Here is a 25,726-nt window from a genome sequence, read left to right on the forward strand (position 1 = left end):
GACGAGGAGGAGGAGGATGAGGATAGGGAAGAAGCATGTTCACAGCGGGGTGGCATCCAACGCAGCTCGGGCCCATCACTGGTGCGTGGCTGGGGGGATACGGAGGACGCAGATCGATACGCCTCACACAGAGGACAGCTTGTCCTTACCTCTGGGCAGCCTGGCACACATGAGCGACTACATGCTGCAGTGCCTGCGCAACATTGCCCACATTTTAACGTGTGCTGACCACTGGGTGGCCACCCTGCTGGATCCCCGGTACAAAGACAATGTGTCGTCCTTAATTCCCTCACTGGAGCGTGATCGGAAGATGCGCGACTACAGGCGTAGGTTGGTAGATGCGCTCCTGAGAACATTCCCGACTGACGCCGGGGGACAAGTGGAAGCACAAGACGAGGCAGGGGAGGAGAAAGGTGTCACCAACGCAGCTGTCAGCGCCAGCACCTCAGAAGGCAGGGTTAGCATGGTCGACATGTGGAAAAGCTTTGTCACCTCGCCGCAACAACCGGCCCCAACTGCTGATATGGAGCGTGTTAGGAGGAGGCAGCATTTGAACAACATGGTGGAACAGTACCTGCGCACACGACTACATGTACTGACTGATGGTTCTGCCTCATTCAACTTCTGGGTCTCCAAATTGTCTACATGGCCAAAGCTTGCCCTGTATGCCTTGGAGGTGCTGGCCTGCCCTGCAGCCGGTGTACTCTCTGAACGTGTATTTAGCACGGCAGGAGGCGTCATTACAGACAGACGCAGCCGCCTGTCCACATCCAACGTGGACAAGCTGACGGTCATTAATAAAATGAACCAGGCTTGGATCCCTCAAGACTTGTCTGTACCTTGTGCAGAATAGACATTTATACCACCATCAAACATACATTCTTGTACTCAAGTCAAGTGCAATGATTCTTTGTTTTCTTTTTTTTTTATTTGTCCCAATATTTTGGGGGCTACCTACCCCAATAAAAAATAAAAAATAACATTGTTGGCTGCCTCCTCCTCCTCCATTGCTGCCTCCACCTACAACACCACATTCACCGCCTCCTCAACCGCCGACTCCATATCCACCTCCTTCTCTGAGTTGCAGGTTAATAATTTGTTATTTTTTTGTCATTTTATTTCATTTTAAGTATTTTCCCTATCCACATTTGTTTGCAGAGCAGTTGCCATGCTCTTAAGCACATTTTACTGCCTTTTACATCCCTCTAGCCTTTTCAAAGACCAAAAAGTGCCACTTTTAGTGCCCTAAATTGAAAAAAAATCTTATTTTCAATTGTCGGGTGACATTTTACCATTTTTGGCGTATACAAACCGCTGCTGTACCTGGGTGACAGGGGCCTAAATCTCTCAAAATCCTCTGTTGTATTGCTGGGTGACATGAATCCCCTTTTGCCGTAAATGAACCCCTGCTCTGTATTGCTGACAGGGAACTAAATTTAACACTGTACAAATATATGCTTTACTTTAACCAAATGGAGGATACCAGAATGTATAGCATTTTTATGGAACGAAAGACGCTTCTGAAGAACAGGTACAACTAGACATTTTCTTTTTATCCAAGTACAAGAAAGAGAATTTAATTTCTAAAGGTCTCAGACTTTCAAATCCAGTTCTAAACACCTACAATACTGGCTATGCACAGAACTTGTGCTTCAGGACTTCTGAGAGACTGAGGAATCACCTTGTACCTATCTTCTACAGCATCAAAAGTCAGGTCCAAACGTAAGCTGAAAAACAGAGAAACTTAGAACACAAAACAAAACTCCAACAGTACTACAACGTGCAGACATTTCCGATGCACAAGGAAAAGAAACTTCACAGACTAAGACTTAAAGCACAGCTCAACACAGAATGAAGCTAAACCCTGTCCATGTGGACCTCTGCTCCAATACAGCTCCTGAAGCATCTAAGCGTGTTATTTCTCTACGTACAAACATAATAAAGTAGAACTTCAGGTGCTTTCTAGAGGGCTTTCCTCCTGTCCCTCCAAGGCCCTGGATTGAACTGAATTTTGTAAATTGTTTCAGGAAAATATGCCTGAAGGAATATTTCCAAGATGCTGAGGAGACACATCCCATTCTGACAGAAGGAAATGGGAATGTGAAAGCTTAGAAGAGATCTGACTAGCCACCTCCAAGGGAACACAAGCCCCATCTGGATAGACATATAAAACCCTTCAGACAGATGACTCTGACTACTGTTTTGGGTATTGAACTTAAGTTCCCAGTAGAGGAGGGTCATAAAATCTATAAAAAACAATAAGGAAATAATTATTAAACCAGCAGACAAAGTGGGTGCTATAGTCATAATGAACACATTTGACTACATGCGAGAAGCAAACAGGCAACTGATGCAAGCTACGATACAAAACTGAAATCAGATCCAGCATAGGACTACTCTCAAGAACTCAAAACGATTACTCCTGGCCTACCTACAATACCATACAACATGTACCGGGACATTTTACATGCTTCCCCAGATTCAAAAACCTGGCAATCCAGGGAGACCGATAATCTCATGCGGGGGCACCCTACCTGAAAACATTTCTGGATGGGTAGAACGTGTCCAGTGGAGGATTGGCAATTTACCCTACCAGGAAAATTCCTAGTGGGCTGATTGTGTACAGTATGCTCTAGGCCGGAGGTGTCCTTCCATTAATACATTGTGGCACTTACAGGCCTCAGTCAGCTCTGCTGTGATCTCATTATCATACCACTGTCAAGATACTGAGATCACAGCAGGGCTGCTGGCAGCCGTAATGTGTATTGTACTAAGGTAGATGGCCGCCACTGGCCCTGCTGCCCGCCTTTGACACCGAACTGCAGGACAGAAATCCCTACTCTGTCCTCCAGGTGCCAAATGACCTGTGGCTCCTCCAAATCCCAGCGTCAATGCGACTCTGATGCTTTGCCATGCTCTATACCCCTTCTGCTCTGGGACACAGGCCGTAGAGCAGAAGAGGCTGCAGGATGTATGCGGGGAATGCCATATGACATACGGCAGAGAACGGCACTCAAGTGATTTTTTTTTTTTTACCAGCCACTTGACCATAAGGGGGGTGCATTACTGTGGCCACTATAGGGACATTACTGGGGACAGGGGGAATTACTGTGGGCACTATAGGGACATTACTGGGGACAGGGAGAATTACTGTGGACACTATAGGGACATTACTGGTGCAATGGGGGGCATTACTGTGGACACTATAGGGACATTACTGGTGCAATGGGGGGCATTACTGTGGACACTATAGGGACATTACTGGGGGAAAGGGAGAGGACATTATTGGGGGCACTATTATTATTGAGGGCACTGTGGGTCATCATTATTACTGGCAGCACAATACAATGCATAATTTTATTAACACTTGGGGGGCATTATTATTGCTTGAGGCACTATTATTGGGTGCATTATTATTATTGGGGACACTAAGGTGGCATTTTTAATACTGGAGCATTATTAATACTGGGAGTACTGTGGGGGCATTATTAATACATTGGGGGACATTATTATTATTGGGGCACTGTGGGAGCATTATTATTATTATTATTATTACTATTATCAGGGGAATTATAGGGGACACTGTAGCATTATTATCACTGAAGGCAAAATACATAATATAATTAATACTGGGGGGCTTTTTATTGCTTGAGGCACTATTATTGGGGCATTATTATTACTGGAGGCACTAAGGTGACATTTTTAATTCTGGGGCATTATTAATACTGGGAACCCTGTGAAGGCATTAAAATTACTGGGGGAATTATAGGGGCACAGAAGGGGCATTTCTATTACTGGAGGCACTGTCAGGGCATTAGTAATACTGGAAGCAGGGGCATTGTGATTGCTGGGGGAGGCCATTATTGTCATTGGGGCTACTATAGGGGGCATTATTATTACTGCAGTATATTATTGGGGAGCACAGCGGTCACAATATTGAAGGCAGCAGAAGGATGATAATGTTGGGGCACCAGGATGGGGAGGAAATTTGAGGCCTTTAAGATGTCTGTGTGTCAAACTCTGCAGAGACGGAACACGGCTAGCAGATGTCCTCATGTGTTGTCTGGAGAAGATGAGGAAAGAGAATGTCTACTGTACATCAGAGTGGTCATCACTGAAAGAAATCATCAAGACAGTTTGATCTAAATGGAGAAGATGAGGGAAAAGAACATCTACATGAGAGGAGACATCATTGGATGTAAGAGGCATGTGGGGCTGTATTCTCCTGTATATGGTAGCGCTAAAGACCAGGGCAGAATGCTGAAGGTAAGGCTGGCTCTCTGCTGTTGCCTACGTTTCAACTCCCCATGCCCTTTCTCCATATCTTAATTATAGACAAGTGGAGGAGGAGGACAGGACGTGGCAGTTGCACTGGCCAACACAGAGGGGCAGCTTCTAGTGAGGTTTTTGGTTCTTATGGAGCAGTATATTTTGCTGCACTGAGCCAAATAAAAAATTGCAGTACAATATACTGCTCTCTCTATGGTATTTCTGTCCCCGTCTACTTGAGTTGACCCTGCCTACTCATGTTGGCCGCACGTTCTGTCAATCTGGACCTTCCAACAACATAGGGCCACTTTAAGATTTTTTTTTTTCTAGAGCCACTTTAAATTCCAAATCCTCCTTGAAGCTGTACTTAAACCCTTGGTGAGAGATACAGCCATCTACCGCCAGGACACAGCTGACCTGCTAAATAAACTATCTGCAATAGGTCCCCTACCAGAGGGAACAATCCTGGCTACCATGGATGTGCAATCTTCATATTCCAATATTCTACACCAGGGTGGATTAAAGGCCTGAAAAAAAAATTTTATGAAAAATTAAGAAATTGCCACTGAATATGTGGTGAAACTTACAAAATTAATCCTCACCCAAGGTGATGCAAAAAAATAAACATTAAAGCTCAAAATAGAAGTGTCCTTAAAGGGGCTATCTGAATAAAGAGAAAAAAATAGGTATAGGTGGAAGGGTGTAAAAAAATAAATGAATAAGTACAAGTGCCTCACTTTTTGAAAGTCCCACTGTTCTAGTCGCCACTAAAATAGAAGTTAAGGAACAGGCCATTCCCATTAGGGCCCACATGTGTAAGAATAGCATGTGACTGCATATCCTCTGAAGGGGCATGCCTATCTTGCGCATATAACTGCTGAGGCCAGTGATTATCTGCAGCGTTCATGTGAAGGGACCGGAAATGCCGTCAACGGGATTTTCAGCGCTGAAATGTTGGGGCATTTTTTACACAGCCCCAGCTTTTACTATAAGAATATTGATCATTCATTGATATTATATAAATATTAGGTTGAGTTCACACTTCAGTTTTTTGATCAGTTGGTTCCATCAGTGATTTTGAGCCAAAACTTGGTGCGGGTCAAAAACACAGAACAGGGGCAATTCTTTCCATTATACCTGGTCTCTGAGTAGGTTTCACTACTGTTTTCGGCTCACAATTACTGATGAAAATAACTGACCAAATAACTGAAGTGTGAACTCAGTCTAACTGATTCGTTAAGTTATGACCCTTCTTACCTATAAATGGAGAATGTGACAATAATAAAACTTGACGTAAAAGTCAATATTGAACTGTTCAGATGAAGGACTCCTAATGGAATGAGCCATTACCGCTGCTGAATAGAATTCCTTCATCGCGTTGATCTTCAGCAGTAACTTCGTCATCCCTCCTATTGACCGTCCTTTGTTCCTGTTTCTTTGTACAGTAGGTGTCTCTTTACCAACATAAACTCTTATAAGTGCTTTAAAACTTGTAGCTAAGACATCATTCCCCTCATCGAGCCTCAGTTTAATGAGAGGATAAATATCGACAATAATAGACTGATAGGATTCTCAGTAGGTGACCTCTCAAAGTTTATATTTCCTTTGACTTCTCTGCTTGGTTCAAAACCAACATGAGGTATGTCTGTTAGTACATTAGCCGGAACCATGAAAAAACCTTGGAAGCTTTTAGAGCAAAGAATTTGTAGAATGCAACATCCTACACAAGCTACTAATGGAGATCAAACAGTAATATAACTACTTTTATCAACATAGCTCTTGGGGTGGGTGTAGGTTGTCATTGAAGAGATCCAGCAGTGTATAGAGATTTACTTCAGGCAATGATTCATGGGAATTCTACCTTCCGGAAGAGAGTGATTTTGTATACGTACTTCTTCTCCATGGAGCATTGCCAGCGAAGAAGAAGAGGATTGATACTTCTCCCCTCGGTGTGAGTGACGCCTTTGTTGTACTTTATGCTCTCAACCACAGTGCAGTATGTGATAGTTATTGTATTGCTTTCCTTCCTGTGTTGCATTGCATAATATTGCATTTGATAGCTGATTAAAATAAAGCTGTTTTCAATAAACCCAGATGTCTACAGATGGAAGTCTCTTCCTTTTGGAAGAGTCTCTGGTTTGGCTGTTCTGCGGTAGTTTTCTTCCTTCTGGAAGAGAGCAATTTTGCGTACTTACAGTACAGACCAAAAGTTTGGACACACCTTCTCATTCAAAGAGTTTTCTTTATTTTCATGACTATGAAAATTGTAGATTCACACTGAAGGCATCAAAACTATTAAATTAACACATGTGGAATTATATACATAACACACAAGTGTGAAACAACTGAAAATATGTCATATTCTAGGTTCTTCAAAGTAGCCACCTTTTGCTTTGATTACTGCTTTGCACACTCTTGGCATTCTCTTGATGAGCTTCAAGAGGTAGTCCCCTGAAATGGTTTTCACTTCACAGGTGTGCCCTGTCAGGTTTAATAAGTGGGATTTCTTGCCTTATAAATGGGGTTGGGACCATCAGTTGCGTTGAGGAGAAGTCAGGTGGATACACAGCTGATAGTCCTACTGAATAGACTGTTAGAATTTGTATTATGGCAAGAAAAAAGCAGCTAAGGAAAAAAAAACGAGTGGCCATCATTACTTTAAGAAATGAAGGTCAGTCAGTCAGCCGAAAAATTGGGAAAACTTTGAAAGTAAGGGCTATTTGACCATGAAGGAGAGTGATGGGGTGCTGCGCCAGATGACCTGGCCTCCACAGTCACCGGACCTGAACATGGTTTGGGGTGAGCTGGACGGCAGAGTGAAGGCAAAAGGGCCAACAAGTTCTAAGCATCTCCTTCAAGACTGTTGGAAGACCATTTCAGGTGACTACCTCTTGAAGCTCATCAAGAGAATGCCAAGAGTGTGCAAAGCAGTAATCAAAGCAAAAGGTGGCTACTTTGAAGAACCTAGAATATGACATATTTTCAGTTGTTTCACACTTGTTTGTTATGTATATAATTCCACATGTGTTAATTCATAGTTTTGATGCCTTCATAGTTATGAAAATAAAGAAAACTCTTTGAATGAGAAGGTGTGTTCAAACTTTTGGTCTGTACTGTATATAAACACAATAAGGCTTTCAATAGAATGGCTGCTCCTCTCCTCCACCATCATCTTTCCAATTTTAGAGGGGTTATCCAATTTCACAAACAGCGCCCCAACATGTGCTAGGCCCCTCAGAGGGAATATACTTACCCCACTCCCTGTGCCGCTCCTGGTCTTCACACCGCTGCTACTGCTTCTCTCTGTACATGGATGAAAACATCCGGTGTCGCGGGGGAGCAGCCAATGGCAGATGGGGATAGGGACGAGCCTCCCTAGCATCGTGGGTAGAAGGGGGAAAGTATCCAAGGAGGGCAGTTCCAATAGGCAGTAGATAGGGAGCAGTGCGACACAAGGTAGTTTTGGGGGGGGGGGGAGGCAGCAACACCCTGAAGCTACAACATGGATTGCTCCCTGGGTAGGCACAGTAACGTGCATTCTGCAGTACTTTATAGTTTCTACAGTTGCTACAGATTAAAGTCTTGAGAGAATCAAAGCATCCGAAGTTTAGTAAAAATTTTAATTGCCACAAATCCGAATTTCCTAACACTTCACTGTAATACATTTTTTTCTTCTAAAGTGGTGGCTGCATAGTGAAAGTAAGAAGCCCAGTGACACAAGATCACCTATAATGCCGGGCAGCCAGCCAATCTGCTGTTAGACATCCTCCTGTGATGTCACAGCCCTATAAAACCGTCATCCCGCGTGGTCTTCGCCATTTCACTGTGAGCTGAGCATACAGTAGGGCGAGATGTGACAAGTGCTCACGCACTAGGGACAGTGTTGCTGAAAACAGATTAGAAAAGAATGTTGGATAGGGAGAGTGCAGTGACAGTGCAGGGAGATCATAGGGAGAGTTTTTTGAGACTGTAAGGAGAGCATAGGGAGACAGCAGGGACACTGCAGGTTGAGTGTAATTGTCATGCGCATCTTGTTCAACTGCTGCCACGTTCATAGTTATTCTATTACTTTACTGATAGACTTACTGTGCCTCAAGGTACCTTTACACGAGGTACACACAATTACACCATGGAGGTGGTTAAGCATGCCACTCAAATTATGGATTTGTGTAAATGCAACTGTCTGCTTTACAAATGATGGAATATGTGATCGAAATTCTAATTTTGTGAACGATAATCGGCACGTCTAAAGGGTCATTGTTGAAACGTTCACTACACTAGGAAATGACTACTCCTATAAAGGTACCTTAACTTCCAAGTCTTCACACTGAGATTGGATCACCAAGTGGGAAGAATATGATTAGGCAGAGTGGCCTGGATATACCGGATTTATAGTGATTAGTGATTAATTAATTCAGAACAAATCAAATTTCTTGTCGAAGTTCAGCAATTCTGCCAAATCAAATTTTTCGCTCATTTCTAGATATGAAGTACTATGGAATTATTCATACAGCATGGCTGTCATTGCAGAGCAAAAACAATGCAAAAAGGATACGGTGCTGAACAATCATGCGTTCAACAGATATCATTTCTGAATGTTCAACTGGTGCTGGCTTCATCTGTAACCTGGCTCTATGCTGCTCGTCACTGCTCAGTACAAGACACATTGTCTGCCTCCCATGCTCCTTTGCTTAGCAGGCGATTCAATGTCATTGTCACATGCTTCGTCCTGGTGTCAGGTATTTGCATTACTTCAGCCCTTCGTCAAACACATTAATTGCAAATGTAAGTCAGGAAAAAGGACTACATGACATCTAATGTGACTGCTCAGCTCTGGCCATTGACACTTCGATACAAGGTGACACTTCCAGGTTGCTCATGCAAGTAATAGGTGTTTCTTCTCCTTCCCCAGTGTTGTACGGAAACAGTTTGTCCCTCCTAATTATAGCCAACCTAAGCCAGCTTGTTACAGAGCAAGAGCACAGAAGTTCCTACTCCTGTGCTGGAGTGCTGAAGGTTAGCCATGACTGTCCTACTCCTAAGTCCAGCATGGATCCCAGCACTGCATGAACAGTCTTCTCCTCAGCTGGCCCTATGAGAGATATTATGTCACCATGACTCTTAGGCTCTCTAGACCCAGGGCAAGATTGGCCATATACCTTACAGGGAAATTTCCCTGTGGGCCGATGTCCAGGGGGCCACACAAGCACTCTTCTCTGACGGCCAATGGTCATTTTTGGGGATGTATTTTGGGCCATTGGTGGCAGTATTTTGTGATGGACTGTGGTATTTGGGTCTGTTGTGGTGGTATAATGTGCCACAATATGGTATTGCTGGCCCTGCCTTCCATCAATTTGGACCTGACTACAAAACACAGCCACTTTTAGTATTTTTTCCAGGGCCAAGTTCCCAGTCCACCCCTGCTTAGACCAAAAAGCAGAAGAACTTAAAAACTATCACTGCAAATCGACATATTTAATTTACAGTGAAAGCATGCCATCTTCCTTCATGAATCCCATTTCATAGAGCTAAGTACTGTATACTGATACATATGTTACCTTACAAAGCAAATCAGTATAATTTTGTAAGATGTATAGAGTATTGAGTATAGAGTAATGTTTAAGAAACCTAATCATCTCACACCACAGATGTTTGGATAAGTTGAGCCAAGATACAGTCAGGTCCATAAATATTGGGACATCGACACAATTCTAACATATTTGGCTCTATACACCACCACAATGGATTTGAAATTAAACGAACAAGATGTGCTTTAACTTCAGACTGTCAGCTTTAATTTGAGGGTATTTACATCCAAATCAGGTGAACGGTGTAGGAAATACAACAGTTTGCATATGTGCCTCCGACTTGTTAAGGAACCAAAAGTAATGGGACAGTTGGCTTCTCAGCTGTTCCATGGCCAGGTGTGTGTTATTCCCTCATTATCCTAATTACAATGAGCAGATAAAAGGTCCAGAGTTCATTTCCAGTCTGCTATTTGCATTTGGAATCTGTTGCTGTCAACTCTCAAGATGAGATCCAAAGAGCTGTCACTATCAGTGAAGCCATCATTAGGCTGAAAAAACACAACAAACCCATCAGAGAGATAGCAGAAAACATTAGGCATGGCCGAAACAACTGTTTGGAACATTCTTAAAAAGAAGAAACGCATCGGTGAGCTCAGCAACACCAAAATACCCGGAAGACCACAGAAAACAACTGTGGTAGATGACCGAAGAATTCTTTCCCTGGTGAAGAAAACACCCTTCACAACAGTTGGCCAGATCAAGAACACTCTTCAGGAGGTAGGTGTATGTGTGTCAAAGTCAACAATCAAGAGAAGACTTCACCAGAGTGAATACAGAGGGTTCACCACAAGATGTAAACCATTGGTGAGCCTCAAAAACAGGAAGGCCAGATTACAGTTTGCCAAACGACATCTAAAAAAGCCTTCACAGTTCTGGAACAACATCCTATGGACAGATGAGACCAAGATCAACTTGTATCAGAGTGATGGGAAGAGAAGAGTATGGAGAAGGAAAGGAACTGCTCATGATCCTAAGCATACCACCTCATCAGTGAAGCATGGTGGTGGTAGTGTCATGGAGTGGGCATGTATGGCTGCCAATGGAACTGCTTCTCTTGTATTTAATGATGATGTGACTGCTGACAAAAGCAGCAGGATGAATTCTGAAGTGTTTCGGGCAATATTATCTGCTCATATTCAGCCAAATGCTTCAGAACGGACGACGCTTCACAGTGCAGATGGACAATGACCCAAAGCATACTGCAAAAGCAACCAGAGTTAAAAAAAAGAGTTTTTAAGGGAAAGAAGTGGAATGTTCTGCAATGGCCAAGTCAATCACCGGACCTGAATCCGATTGAGCATGCATTTCACTTGCTGAAGACAAAACTGAAGGGAAAATGCCCCAAGAACAAGCAGGAACTGAAGATAGTTGCAGTAGAGGCCTGGCAGAGCATCACCAGGGATGAAACCCAGTGTCTGGTGATGTCTATGCGTTCCAGACTTCAGGATGTAATTGACTGCAAAGGATTTGCAACTAAGTATTAAAAAGTGAAAGTTTGATTTATGATTATTATTATGTCCCATTACTTTTGGTCCCTTAACAAGTGGGAGGCACATATGCAAACTGTTGTAATTCCTGCACCGTTCACCTGATTTGGATGTAAATACCCTCAAATTAAAGCTGACAGTCTGCAGTTAAAGCACATCTTGTTAGTTTCATTTCAAATCCATGGTGGTGGTGTATAGAGCCAAAAATGTTAGAATTGTGTCCATGTCCTAATATTTATGGACCTGACTGTAAATGGTAAGGAAGTACAAATTTGTCTGCTGAGAACATAAGCAATTGCCTCAAGAAACCCGAATCGTACATGAGGCAGCTGTTATCATGGAACCCCATGTACCTCAGGTTTGGCCATCACACAAGGATTCTCTAATATGCGGGAAAACCTGGGTGTTGGTGATATCAAGTCCTTCCATTTTTTTAGAAGCTCCTCCTAGCGTGACCATGAAATCTAAATTGCCAGATGTTTTCTATTCTTAAAATCTCTATCAAATATACTGTATGTTCAAATTTATTAGATTTACATAAATAAACATGTGGTTGGTTAATTGAGATTGACTAATAGATTAACAAATTATCTTAGTGGTGATTTATTACAATTATTTTATTTTATACGTTTGAGACATGTTTTTTTAATGATTATTGTTTTTGATATTGTTATTTTAATATTACCAATGAATGTTTCAGATTAATTACAGAAAAAAATGAATAAAACATGAAATTTATACTGTAAGCATAAAAATCACCAGGATTGTTTCTGAATAACACACATCTTCTTTTTCCAGTATTATGATTGAGAAAATTGTGGCTGATTGTAGAGATCAAAGGCTAAAAATCATTAACATTGTAGACAGAATAATAATCTACTTTCACACTTGCGTTTTGTGCGGATCCGTTCAGATAATACAACCGTCAACATCCGTTTGTATTATCTTTACCAGGGGCGTAACGATCGCGGTCGCAGGGAGTGCGACTGCGACTGGGCCCGGCGGGGGGAGGGGGCCCGCTATACTAACATGTAATGAAGCGCTGTGACGGGGCCCGGCATGAAGTACAGTGACAATGCCGGGCCCCGTCAGGGCGCTCCATTACATGTTTAATATGAGGCAAGGTGGGGAGGTTTGTGCAGAGGGGGGGAGGAGGAAGAGGGGGGACGCGCGCACTCACTCACATACACTCGGCCCGGCAGTTCTTGTCACTGCCGAGCTGTCTGCAGATCATCAGTGAAGCAGGAGATCTAGCGCTCCCTCTGCTGGCCGCACATCGCGCTGCTGGCTGTGGGAGGAGCTCTGAAGGCCCGCGAAACTGCCTTCAGTACAGCCAGCAGTGCAATGTGAGTGTGGCAGCGCAACATCAGGGAAGAGGGTAAGTATGTGTTTGTTTTTTCTTTTCCTAACACTGCAGACTGGGGGCAAAGGGGAAGGGGGGGTTGATGGGCACAACTAGAGTGAGGGGGCACAAAAGTGGGCATCTCTACTGAGGGGGCACCTAATCTGCCATAACTACTGTGAGGGGGGCACATATAAAGGCATAACTATGAGGGGGCACATATATCAACTACTGTGAGGGGGGCACATAATCTGGCATAACCACTGTGAGGGGCACATGTGTGGGCATATCTAATGTGAGGGGCACATAATCTGGCATAACCACTGTAGGGGGGCACATATCTGGCATAACTATTGTGAGGGGGGCACATATAAAGGCATAACTATGAGAGGGCACATATGAAGGCATAACTACTGTGAGGGGGGGGACATAATCTGGCATAACCACTGTGAGGGGCACATGTGTGGGCATATTTAATGTGAGGGGCACATAATCTGGCATAACCACTGTAAGGGGGCACATATCTGGTCATAACTACTGTAAGGGGCACATAATCTGGCATAACTACTGTGAGCGGGCACATATCTGGGCATAACCACTGTGAGCGGGCACATATCTGGGCATATCCACTGTGAGGGGCACATATCTGGGCATAACTACTGTGAGGGGGCACATATCTGGCATAAATACCGTGAGGGGGCACATATTTGGCATAACTACTGTTAGGGGGCACATATTTGGCATAACTACTGTGAGGGGCACATATCTGGGCATAACTACTGTGACAGGAACAAAGGTGGGCATAACTGCTGTGAGGGGCCACAAGAAGGACATAACTTTTGTGAAGGGACCACAAGGTGGGCATTAGTACTGTGTGGTTGCACTTAGGGGAAATGTCCTAAATTACCCTGCTATACATTGGCATAGCTCAGTCTACCAGGCCAGCACAGCGCCCCCTGCTGATAGTTTCACAGGGGCAGTCACCATCCCTTCCTTGTGATTATGATTATGTGATTATTCTTTTTTTTCTCTATCACCACAGGGACCTTGTTCTGGATCCAGTGGACATCCCGCCGATGCCAGCGACACCCTGGATGAGGTAGGACCAGATTTTATTAGGACTGGGTGAGTCTAGCCATGCATTGGGCTTAGGGCTCTTTAACACGAGCGGATCCCGTGTGGCTAATCTGCTGTGTGAAAGAGAGCCGAGCCACGCTCTGGACAGCAGACACGAAGCATTAACATGATTGATAATGCTCTTTGCCTCTCTATGATCGTTTTGCTACAAAATCACGGCGACAACTGTATCTCACTGTGATTTTGTAGTAAAAAGGTCACAGAGGCAAAGAGCGTTATCAATCATGTTACTGCTCCGGGTCTCTGCTGTCCGGAATGGGGCTTGGCTCTCTTTCACGCAGCGGACTAGCCGCACGGGAAAGAGCCATTAGTAAGAAAATCTGCCGCTTCTTTGTAAAAATGGGGGGGCCCCGATCCAAAGTTTGCACTGGGGCCCATAACACTCTAGTTACGCCACTGATCTTTACCATAGCCAAGACAGATCCATCTTGAACACCATTAAAAGTTAACGGAGGACGGATCCGTTTTCTATTGTGCCAGATTGTGTCTGATGAAACTGAGCCAAACAGATCCATCCTGGCACACAATGTAAGTCAATGGGGGACGGATCCGTTTTGCTCAGTTGCATCAGACGGACAACAAAATGCTGCAAGCAGCATTTTGGTGTCCTTCTCCAAAGCGGAATGAAGACTGAACTGATGCAAACTGATGCATTCTGAGCGGATCCTTTTCCATTCAGAATATATTAGAATGCAAACTGATCCGTTTTTGGACCCTTGTGAGAACCCTGAACGGATCTCACAAACGGAAAGCCAAAACGCGAGTGTGAAAGTAGACTATATCTGACTGGTAATCAAGACGGCCGCATCCTGATTACTGTTTATTTTCATTACTTATCTTATGTTGGCAATTTCATTTTCCCGAAGGTTAAAGTAAATGGTTGTTAAACTCAAGAAATATATTATAATGATAGATAAAGTAATATTTGTGAGGTTTGTAAAGATCTCTCTTTCTTCTTTATTGTCTGGTAATGGTGTGAAGTGGAAGAATTATGAAAGATGTGTCCTTCTTTAGTTTTCTTCTTGCCTTGAGATATCCCAAGATAAAAGGCGTCCGATAAGCAGCTTCAGGGAAAAAATGCAACATCCAAAGTGCCCAACAGAGTACGGTAACACCATTTTTTCCCATCTCATTCTACTCATCTCAACATATATTGAGCTTTGGTTACTTACATGTCCCATGATGATCTCCCCAGAAACTACAAAGTGACGTATAGCCATATAGCATTAGAATCTACTGCTTTATAGATCATTTTATCTTGTGATCAAGATGCTAAAGAGAAAGATATGCAGGTCTAAGGCCCGGGAGAGGCAGCAGATGGTGCCAGTTAGTGATGGACGAACATCGACCGAAACTATTTGCGAACGCGCGTTTGCGATCAAATGTCCGCGAACAGCGCGTTCGCGGCTGGCCCCATTCACTTTAATATCAGGCAAACCTGAAAAACCCTCAGGTCATATTTGCAGCCAGCAAACACTTACTAAAAGTACACAAATAGTCCCCCAACATGGACAGTGACATACCAGAGGGGGATCAATGGCAAAAACTCCCACAAAAAAAATTGTATTTTAATCAGGGGCCATTTTTATGCGTCTTAAAAGGAAGCTCTCAAAAATGTGCCCTGCTGGAGGCTAGAAAATGTTTATTTCCTATAGGTTTGATGTATACAAATGTGCAGCACTCCACATTTTTGTATCCTGCAGAGTCCATTAAAAAAAATGCATACGTTAACGTAATTATTTTTTCTACCATGGAACTGTATGGTGAACGGACGCCACTGTACGGCATCAGTCTGAGGCATCTTTTAACGCATACATTTTTGGTATGCATTAAATGGATGGCAAAAATAGGATGTGAACCCAGCCCTAGTGTCAGAATAAGCACCAGTAGACAGCGGAGCAGCGTGGCGGAGAGGGGAGGCCGCCATGTGCTGACAGAGCGCTACCTGGTCCTGGTGGTCAGGGATGAGAACTGTGTTTCCCAAGGATAATTTTCTACTGGGAAATACAGTATTATACACTAGAATCTATATAATATAAAGCTATTAGCCCTACCCCCAAATAATAATACAATTAGGGGGTAATTTATTATATAGAAATAAGTCTATGTTAGGCGTAATTCTGACACAGATTGTGGCGCAAAAGTCCTTAGCACCGCAATCTGCATATTTTTCCCACTCATGTCAGGTCTAAAAAAGGATGGCGTGGGCAGGGAAAGGGATACAGTTATGGCCATCCAGTTATTGGATACCACCGCCATACATTGACCGGATAACACCTATGCACAGTGACCGGATAACACCGCTATACCATGACCGGATAACACCTCTGTACAGTGACCGGATAACACCGCTGTACAGTGACCGGATAACACCTATGCACAGTGACCGGATAACACCGCCATACCATGACCGGATAAGACCTCTGTACAGTGACCGGATAACACCGCTATACCATGACCGGATAAGACCTCTGTACAGTGACCGGATAACACAACCCCAAAAATTAGCCAATAGGCATTCACCTGACAGCCAAGAACTTTGTAGGATTCTGGAGGTATATTAGGCGATCACAAGAAAAAAAAAAAACACAGCGTCTCCACAGCTTCACTGTGAAGTGGAGGATAATCCACTCAGCTGAGACTGCTGGCTGGGTTTTTATACCCCAAACCAAAACCCAGCCTGGAACGTTGGAAGCAGCAACCCACCCTGCACTTTGGCTGCTCCCAGTAAGAGCCGGCTTGAATTGGCTTTACAGCCATACTAAATAACAAATAGTGTCAGTCAGCACTAACTGCCGCTGGCACTTAAAATTACCAGCTCTTACCTCACCGAGGCCAGGAATCTCGGTGACACATACCTTCCGTTAATGACGGACCCTTGCGCCTTCCTACAGTATGTTGCCACCCAGTACAGGTTCTTGACCTTTATGTTTTTTATACGGGGGTCCCTCTTCAAACACTAGAGCATGAAGGCCCTCACTAAACTGGAAGCGGTGGAGCGGCCTGTCTCCTGCTCATCGCCCAGGAGAATGTGGTCCTCGGTCTCCTCCCCCCAGTCACGGACAACACCAGGGATCCCAGAAAAGTTCTTCTTGCTCCTCCTTCTCCCCCCAGCCACCATCCTCCTCTGATTCCTCTTCAGACTCCTGCTGACTTGTCTCAGATGGAGTAGCCCCCCCTGGGATTTCATTCAGCATTGCGACTTCCTCATCTTCCAGCTCCTGCTCCTCGAGATGATGCAATGTGCACTCCAGAAAGGAGGCGTAAGGTATGATGTCACTGATGGCGCCCTGGCTGCGACTGACCAGTTTGGTGATCTCATCAAATGGCCGCAGAAGTCTGCATGCGTCGAGCATGAGCAGCCCCTGGCGCGGTGAAAGAAAACATGCTCCCCAGAACCTGTCCTGCTGCAGAGTTCGTACAGGTAGTCGTTAGCGGCACGTTGCTGCTGGAGCAGCCTATCAAGCATATACAAGGTGGAGTTCCAGTGCGTCGGGCAGTCACAAATCAGACGTCTGACGGGCAAGTGGTGTCCCATCTAAACATCAGCAAGGCGAGCCTTGGCCGTGTAAAGTCTCCTAAAATGGACAGAGATTTTTCTAGCCTGCCGCAAGACGTCCTGGACCCTGGGGTATTTGGCAACGAATCACTGCAAGACTAAGTTCAGGTCGTGTGTCATGCACGGCACATGTGTCATTTTGCGCTGTTTCAGCACGCTCAGCAGATTGGCACCGTTGTCGCACACCACTTTACCAACTGTCAAATTGAGCGGGGTTAGCCACTGATCGGCCTGTGACCGCAGAGCTGAAAGCAGTGCAGGATCGGTGTGGCTCTTGGCTTCCAGGTACAACAGCCGCAGCACAGCATGGCAACGTCTGACCTGGCACGTCGAATAGTTTCTGGGGAGCCTGGGGGGTGCAGCAGAACAGGCGGTAGCAGTGGGAAAGGAGGAGTCAGCCGAGGAGGAGACGGAGGGTGGAGGAGGAGAAGAAGAGGCTGGCCGGCATGCAATCTGTAGCGGTAACACCAAATCCAGACAGGTGTCACGGGTTACATGCTTGACGGCCGTGAGAAGGTTCATCCAGTGGGCAGTAAAAGTTATGTACCTTCCCTGCCCATGTTTGCTAGACCACATGTCTGTAGTCAGATGTATCTTGGCACCGACTCTGTGTGCCAGAGATATATCAACTTGCCTCTGAACGTGGCCATATAGCTCTGGGATGCCTTTCTGGGAGATATATTTCCTTCTGGGGACCTTCCATTGCGGTGTGCCAAAGGCCACAAATTTTCTAAAGGCCTCCGAGTCCACTAATTTATATGGCAGTAGTTGGCGGGCTAGCAGTTCCAACAAGCCAGTGGTCAGCCGTTGGGCAAGACGATTATCCGGCATCATCACTTTTTACGCTCGAACATTTGGGCCACTGAAGCCTGCCTTCTGCCAGATGAACGTGACGACGGTACAGTGGAAGGTGGAGTGGAGGACAAATGGGAGGAGAGAGGAGAAGAAGAGGCAGGACGTGGAGCGCGGGGAGTGTGGCTTTGTGGGTTCTTATGGAGTTGCTCCCACTGGGTTCGGTGATGGGAGGCCAGGTGCCTTCTTAAGGCGGTCGTCCCTAAGTGAGTGTTGGGCTTACCGCGACTTATGCATTAACAGCACAGGCTGCAGATGGCAACACTATTGTCAGCAGCTGACACGTAAAAAAAAAAAAAAAAAACACACTGTGGACCCATGTGTCGGTGTCCTGGAAGCGCCAGATGTGACCGTGCATGGTGGATGGTTCGCTCCAGATACATTAGCAGTCTGCTTTTTGCCTACTGTGCACTGTAAGTTCTGCCTGCTTCTCCTCCTTCTCCTCCCTCTCTGTTGCTCTGTCTCTCTCTCTGAACTCCCCTTCTCTTCCTCTCTTGTGGGCACCCACGTGACGTCCATCTACACGTCATCATCGTCACCTACTTGAATCATTATTTGGCTGAAACAGGTATATAGCACCCCACAATCACTATTTGGCGGAAACAGGTATATCGCACCCCTCAATCAGTATTTGGCGGAAACAGGTATATCGCACCCCTCAATCAGTATTTGGCGGAAACAGGTATATAGCACCCCTCAATCAGTATTTTGTGGAAGCAGGTGTATCACAGCCCTCAATCAGTATTTGGTGGAAGAAGGTATATAACAATAGCACCCCACAATCAGTATTTTGTTGAAAAAGGTATAAGGCACCCCTCAATCAGTATTTGGCAGAAACAGGTATATAGCACCCCTCAATCAGTATTTGGCGGAAACAGGTATATGGCACCCCTCAATCAGTATTTGGCAGAAACAGGTATATAGCACCCCTCAATCAGTATTTGGCAGAAACAGGTATATAGCACCCCTCAATCAGTATTTGGCGGAAACAGGTATATGGCACCCCTCAATCAGTATTTTGTGGAAGAAGGTATATGGCACACCTCAATCAGTATTTTGTGGAAGAAGGTATATGGCACACCTCAATCAGTATTTTGTGGATGCAGATGTATCGCAGCCCTTAATCAGTATTTGGTAGAAGAGGGTATATGACACCCCTCAATCAGTATTTGGCGGAAACAGGTATATAGCACCCCTCAATCAGGATTTTGTGGATGCAGATGTATCGCGGGCCCTTAATCAGTATTTAGTAGAAGAGGGTATATGGCACTCCTCAATCAGTATTTGGCGGAAACAGGTATAAAGCACTTCTTAATCAGGATTTTGTGGAATAAGATATATTGCAGCCCTCAAGCAGTTTTTTTGGGGGCAACAGGTATATCACACCCATTGCAATTAGTTACTCCAATAGCGTTTTTCCTTCTATCTAGCTGCGGTATCGCTGCACAATACAAATGCACTATAATATAATTTCTATGTTATAAAGTATATTCTAAGTATATTACACCCCTCAGTAAGTCACACATATCGATAGCACACCTATACCAGTCCTTAAAAGGACTTTTGTGGCCCTATTAGCTAGCGTTTGGTGTCCCTAACAGTCTGTCCCTGCTCCACACAGCAACCTCTCCCTACACTGGCAAAACACTGAATGTAAAATGGCTGCCAGATCGAGTTCTGTTATAGGGTTGGGGGTGTGTCCATGTGCTTAAACGTCTCAATTGGCTGCCCTGTACCACCTGAGGGATGTGTCATGAGTCAAAGTTTGGCGCTATGCAAAAAAAATGGCACTTGCAAATATCGACATATGTTTGCATGTTTGGCAAATCACGAACGAGCAAAGTTCGCCGCAAAACGACCGCCGGGCGACCCGCAAGGCCATCTCTAGTGCCTGTGCAGCAGCATGCAGCATTTCACAGGCACTGTGTAAACTCCACCATGTTGATTGGAGGCAGAGTAAACAGCAGAGTGCACAAGCTTTGTGGTTGTTACCAGAGCATTCAGGACTAATTCTTTAAGATATATCAGACCTCATATTTCACATTTATACTAAGGACTTCACTGGAATTTACCTTTAATTAAAGGGGTTGTCTGGGTTCAGAGGTGAACCCAGACATACCCATAATTTCACCCACGCAGCCCACCCTGACATGAGCATCGGAGCAGTTCATGCTCCAATGCTCTCCTTTGCCCTGCACAGGATCGTGCAGGGCAAGGGCTCTTTTATTTACTATAACACACTGCCGGGCGAAGACTCCCGCCCATCAGTGTGTTCGGTGACGTCACCGGCTCTGATGGGCAGGATTTAACGCTGCCCTAGCTGTTTTACAGGCTAGGGCAGCGCTAAAGCCCACCCATCAATGCTGGGCAGAAGCCTCCACCTGGCAGCCCGAAGGAGAGCCCGGTTCGTCACTGGAACTCCACAAAATGCCTTTGCCCTGCATGATTCAGCGCAGTGCAAAGGAGAGCATTGGAGCATGAGCTGCTCTGATACTCTTGTCAGGGGGGCTGCTTGGGTGAAATTCTGGTTATGTCCGGGTTCAGCTCTGTACCCGGACAACCCCTTAAAGATTATTTTCATATCCAGTTATCAAAGTTCCTGGACCTATAGGACCTTTTTCAAAATACAGCATATAAAATAAAAGATCTTTTCATGTATTTGTTGCCACTTGTTTTATCAAGTAAAGATCTGTCTTCTCTTCAAGAAGGAGTTTAGGACTCTAAATCTTGAATTTAATGCTACCTTATCTTTGTGCTTTCTTGGAAAACTGATTCATGAATATTATTCAAAAATTGCAGACCCACAAGAGCATCGGTGACACTTTACTAGGCAGAAGAGATGGATCTTGGTGATCATGGGTAATGGTTTCCCATACTGGTAGTCATTTATCATCTGAAATCCATAGAAAAAATGAACATAAATCAGAAATAACTGAATATAGTTTTAAAGGAGCATATCCCTAGAGTAAGATGGCTTCAATGGATGTAGTGTTCTTCACTGGATTGCATGAAAGGAAACGTTTGGACTTTAGGTGCAGTTGTCAATTAATTTGCCTTCTATGTTTATCCCCCTATCCATAAGGGTTAAAATACCAGGGGACGGGGCATTGAGCTACATTTACTAATCCTGCTTAATTGGTTAAAGCAGTCTACAAATGGGTGGAATTTATCACAGAGGTTGATGCCTGATGATCTGATGCATATTTAGATTGTCTGGTTTAGTTTATACTGTGTTCTGAAAATCTGTCTCAATGCACGAAAATTCTGTCTCCGAGCCAAAAATCTGTCCCAATGTGCTACAAATCTGGCTCCAAAAATGTTTCCCAATGTGCCAAAATTCTGTCCCAATGTGCTATGTCTTCTCTCCCAGCCAAAAATGTTCCCCAATATGCCAAATGTTTGTTGCTGAGTCAAAAATAGGTCCCAATGCAGCAAAATTCTCTCTCTGTTCTAAAGCACCAATATTCTCTCTCAGCAAAACATTCCACCCAATGCACCAAATTTCTCTCTCCCAGACAAAAATGTGTCCCAGTGTGCCAATCTTTAAATTTAAAAACAGTCTCAATGTGCCAAAATACTGTATCAGAAAATCTTTCCCAAAAAGTTTATATTACTTCATCACAAACTTTGGCCCATCTCTAGGTTGGTCTAATCTTTGGCACTTTTATGAGACACCAACTTTATAAATATATCTAAAAGGTAGACAAAAGCTGCCCCCCCCCCCCCCCCCCCAATCACGCCTTATAGTATAAGGCCAGTTTTACATGAGCATGTTCAGTCCGGAAAACATGCTCTGTGTGATGGCCCGGACCAAATAAGTCCAAGTGCAGGTCTACTGTACTCGCACAATACCATGAGTATTGTACATCATTCATAAGTCATTAGGTTCGGGTCAGAGGAAAGTATTCAGTCCTGGAAATGCTGCCATCACATGGAATGTGTTTCCTGGACAGAACACACGTGTGTGAAAGAGGCCTAACACTAGGGTTGAGCGAAGCGCACTTCGGATCATAGATATGAAGTCACTTCGTTCCAAACTTCACTTGACTACTGTATGGAGACCTGTCTCCGTGCAACATTCAAATGTAGATAAAGTTAATACAAGACACTTACTAATATGTTGTTATTGGCTAGATCCATTTTTCGATCACATTATACCCTGCTGGTTTCCATGGTTAAGACCACCCTGCAATCCATCAGTGGTGGCCGTGCTTTCACAATATAGGACAAAGTGCCAGCCTGTCTGGTGACCGGGACAGTGGGAGCTCACATAGGCTGCTGTTTTTTATTTCTATAGTGTACAAGCACGACCACCACTGATGGATTGCACAGTGGTCGTAACCATGGAAATGAGCCCTGTATAATGTGATGGGAAAAAAATTATCCAGCCAGCAAAGGAAGCAATATGGCTAATAACAATATATTAGTAAGTGCCTGGTATTAACTTTCTCTACATAATAAATGCTACCGTATATGCTAAAGTGACAAAACCCTTTCAAGTCCGAAGTCTTGCAGGACTTTGGTGAAGAACTTTGGACTTCAATCGTACAATTTGAAATCAATTTTTAAACATCAATCTGAAGTCGGCTTCGCTCGACCGTACCTAAAACCATGAAACGTTGAGGATGTCAGGAAAAGTCATTCTTTTTTGTGTATCCAAATAATATGAATGTGACTAAAATGAGGTCCAACAACATTTTGGCGCAAACAGTGCCAAGAAGGTGGCTCACATATCGCAGTAAATGTGGTGCGGTAGGCAATTCAGCAACAAATACAAAGTAACAATAATTTTACAAAGAAATAACACTTTTCTCAGGCAAGACAAAGCCTGAACCCACAGGTTCCTTGCACCAGAATCTGCTTCTCAGAACCAATATGAAATGAGACTTCCATGTTACTCCTTAGCGTAAACTAAGTTCAGTATCATGAGTCACTCCAGAAATTCTGAGAAACCTTCTGTTCCGTAAAAGAAACATCCTGAACATGATTTAACAGGCATTGTGAATGCTAATATATACACCGCTCAATTGGCTAGGCAGTGACAGCCCCTGACAAAACAAGCATAAAATATAGAAATTTGGGGCTTTGATTGACATCTGCCAGCGCGGTTGGAAACTTGTCTCCAAGTTGATATGTGTCTGTTTTTTGAGGCCTGTCCTTTATGCTATGATTGTGTTGGCTGTGTAACAATGATGTGGAGCAAAGAGAGAAAACCACCATCTATTATGCATAAAACGTCAGACTTTATCGTAGCACCCATTAAAATACATCATACCATGTATTCACAGCTTACGCGTTTCAAGCCGTGACTGGCTCTTGATCATAGCATATAGGTATAACACACACAGTAAATTAAAGCAACAAACTGCCAATCAGAAGCAGGATCATGTGATCGGCACCGACGGGCAGTAGAATCAATAAAAATAAACCTTAGAACTACATGAAAAGCTACACAAATAGATATAAACTGCGTAGGTTAAAGGGGCTGCGTCACTTCAGCAAATGGCATTTATCATGTAGAGAAAGTTAATGTATTTTTATTGTCCATATGGCTTCCTTTACTGGCTGGATTAATTTTCCATCAAATTGTATGCCTCCCTTTTCCATGGTTACGACCACCCTGCAATCCAGCAGCCATGGCCGTGCTTGCACACTATAGGAAAAAGCGATGTGTAGTTGCGGAACGATCTGTAGTTTTTGGTAATACCATTTTGGGATGTGTATGACTTTTTGATCGCTTTTTAAATTTTAAAATCACTTTAAATTTTTGGGGGAAATAAAGTGATGAAAAAACGGTGAATTGGCCATTTTTATTTTTTTCCCCTTGCACCATTCACCGTATGTGATAAGTTTTTGTTATGTTAATAGTACGGGCGTTTTTACACACAGCGATGCCTGTGATGTTATTTTTTTTTTACAGTTGAAACCAGAAGTTTACATAGACTATAGAAAAAGACAAATATGCTTGTTTTTCTCAATATCTGACATGAAATCAGAATAAACTATTCCTCTTTTTGGTAAATTAAGATTACCATAATTGTTATTATTTGCCAAATGCCAGAATAATGAGAGAGAGAGAATGTTTTAAGGCATTTTTATTACTTTCTGCAATGTCAAAAGTTTCCATACACCAAGATTACTATGCCTTTAAACCATTCTGGACTGCCCATATGATGATGTCATGTGTTTGGAAGCTTCTGTTTGGTGATTAGAGACACACCTGTGGATGTATTTAAATGCAGACCTGAAACCCACTGCTTCTTTGTGTAGTATCATGGGAAAGTCTAAGGGCCCTTTCACACGGGCGAGTATTCCGCGCGGGTGCAATGCGTGAGTTGAACGCATTGCACCCGCACTGAATCCGGACCCATTCATTTCTATGGGGCTGTGCACATGAGCTGTGATTTTCACGCATCACTTGTGCGTTGCGTGAAAATCACAGCATGCTCTATATTCTGTGTTTTTCACGCAACGCAGGCCCCGTAGAAGTGAATGGGGCCGCGTGAAAATCGCAAGCATCCGCAAGCAAGTGCAGATGCGGTGCGATTTTCACGCATGATTGCTAGGTGACGATCGGGCTTGGGACCCGATCTGTATTATTTTCCCTTATAACATGTTTATAAGGGTAAATAATAGCATTCTGAATACAGAATGCAAAGTAAAAAAGTGATGGAGGGGTTAAAAAAATAAATAAAATTAACTCACCGAGCCCACTTGATTGCGTAGTTGCCGATCTCTGTCTTCTTCTGTAATGTTGAGCTGCCAGCTAAGGACCTGTGGTGACATCACATCGCATGATCCAATCACATGGTCCCTCACCATGGTGATGAACCATGTGATTGGACCATGTGATGAGCACAGTGACGTCATCAAAGGTCCTATTCCTGTGCACAGCAAAGAAGAAGACAGAAGAGATGCCGGCTGCGCAATCAAGTGGATTAAGGTGAGTTAATTTTTTTTTTTTTTTAATTAACCCCTCCAGCCTTATTGTACTATGCATTCTGTATTAAGAATGCTATTATTTTCCCTTATAACCATGTTATAAGGGAAAATAATACAATCTACAGAACACCTAACCCAAACATGCCGATTTTTCTCACGCGCGTGCAAAACGCATTACAATGTTTTGCACTCACGCGGAAAAATCGTGCATTTTCCCGCAACGCACTCGCATCTTATCCGGTTAAAAAACATGACGCCCGTGTGAAAGAGGCCTAAAGAAATCAGCCAAGATATCAGGAGGAGAATTTTGGACTTGCACAAGTCTGGCTCCACCTTGGGTGCAATTTCAGGATACCTGAAGGCGCCTCGTTCATCTGTACAAACAGTTATACACAAGTACAAACAAGATGGGAATGTCCAGCCATCATACCGCTCAGGAAGGAGACGGGTTCTGTGTCCCAGAGATTAACGTGCTTTGGTCCAACATGTGCTTATCAACCCAAGAACAAAAGCAAAAGACCTTGTGAAGATTATGTCGGAAGCTGGTAAG

The 25,726-nt window shown here is 44.0% G+C and overlaps 1 long non-coding RNA gene across 1 annotated transcript; it reads right to left on the bottom strand.

The window, feature by feature from the left end:
- Positions 1-268: 268 nt before the first annotated feature.
- Positions 269-25,726, bottom strand: LOC120977116. The gene is made up of 5 exons (XR_005773824.1): positions 25,581-25,726; positions 21,861-21,872; positions 17,467-17,472; positions 2,183-2,188; positions 269-279 (listed from the first exon to the last, which is right to left on the bottom strand). It is a non-coding gene; the product is annotated as an uncharacterized LOC120977116 (long non-coding RNA).

Source organism: Bufo bufo, chromosome 8, assembly GCF_905171765.1.
Source record: "Bufo bufo chromosome 8, aBufBuf1.1, whole genome shotgun sequence".
Taxonomy (NCBI): domain Eukaryota; kingdom Metazoa; phylum Chordata; class Amphibia; order Anura; family Bufonidae; genus Bufo; species Bufo bufo.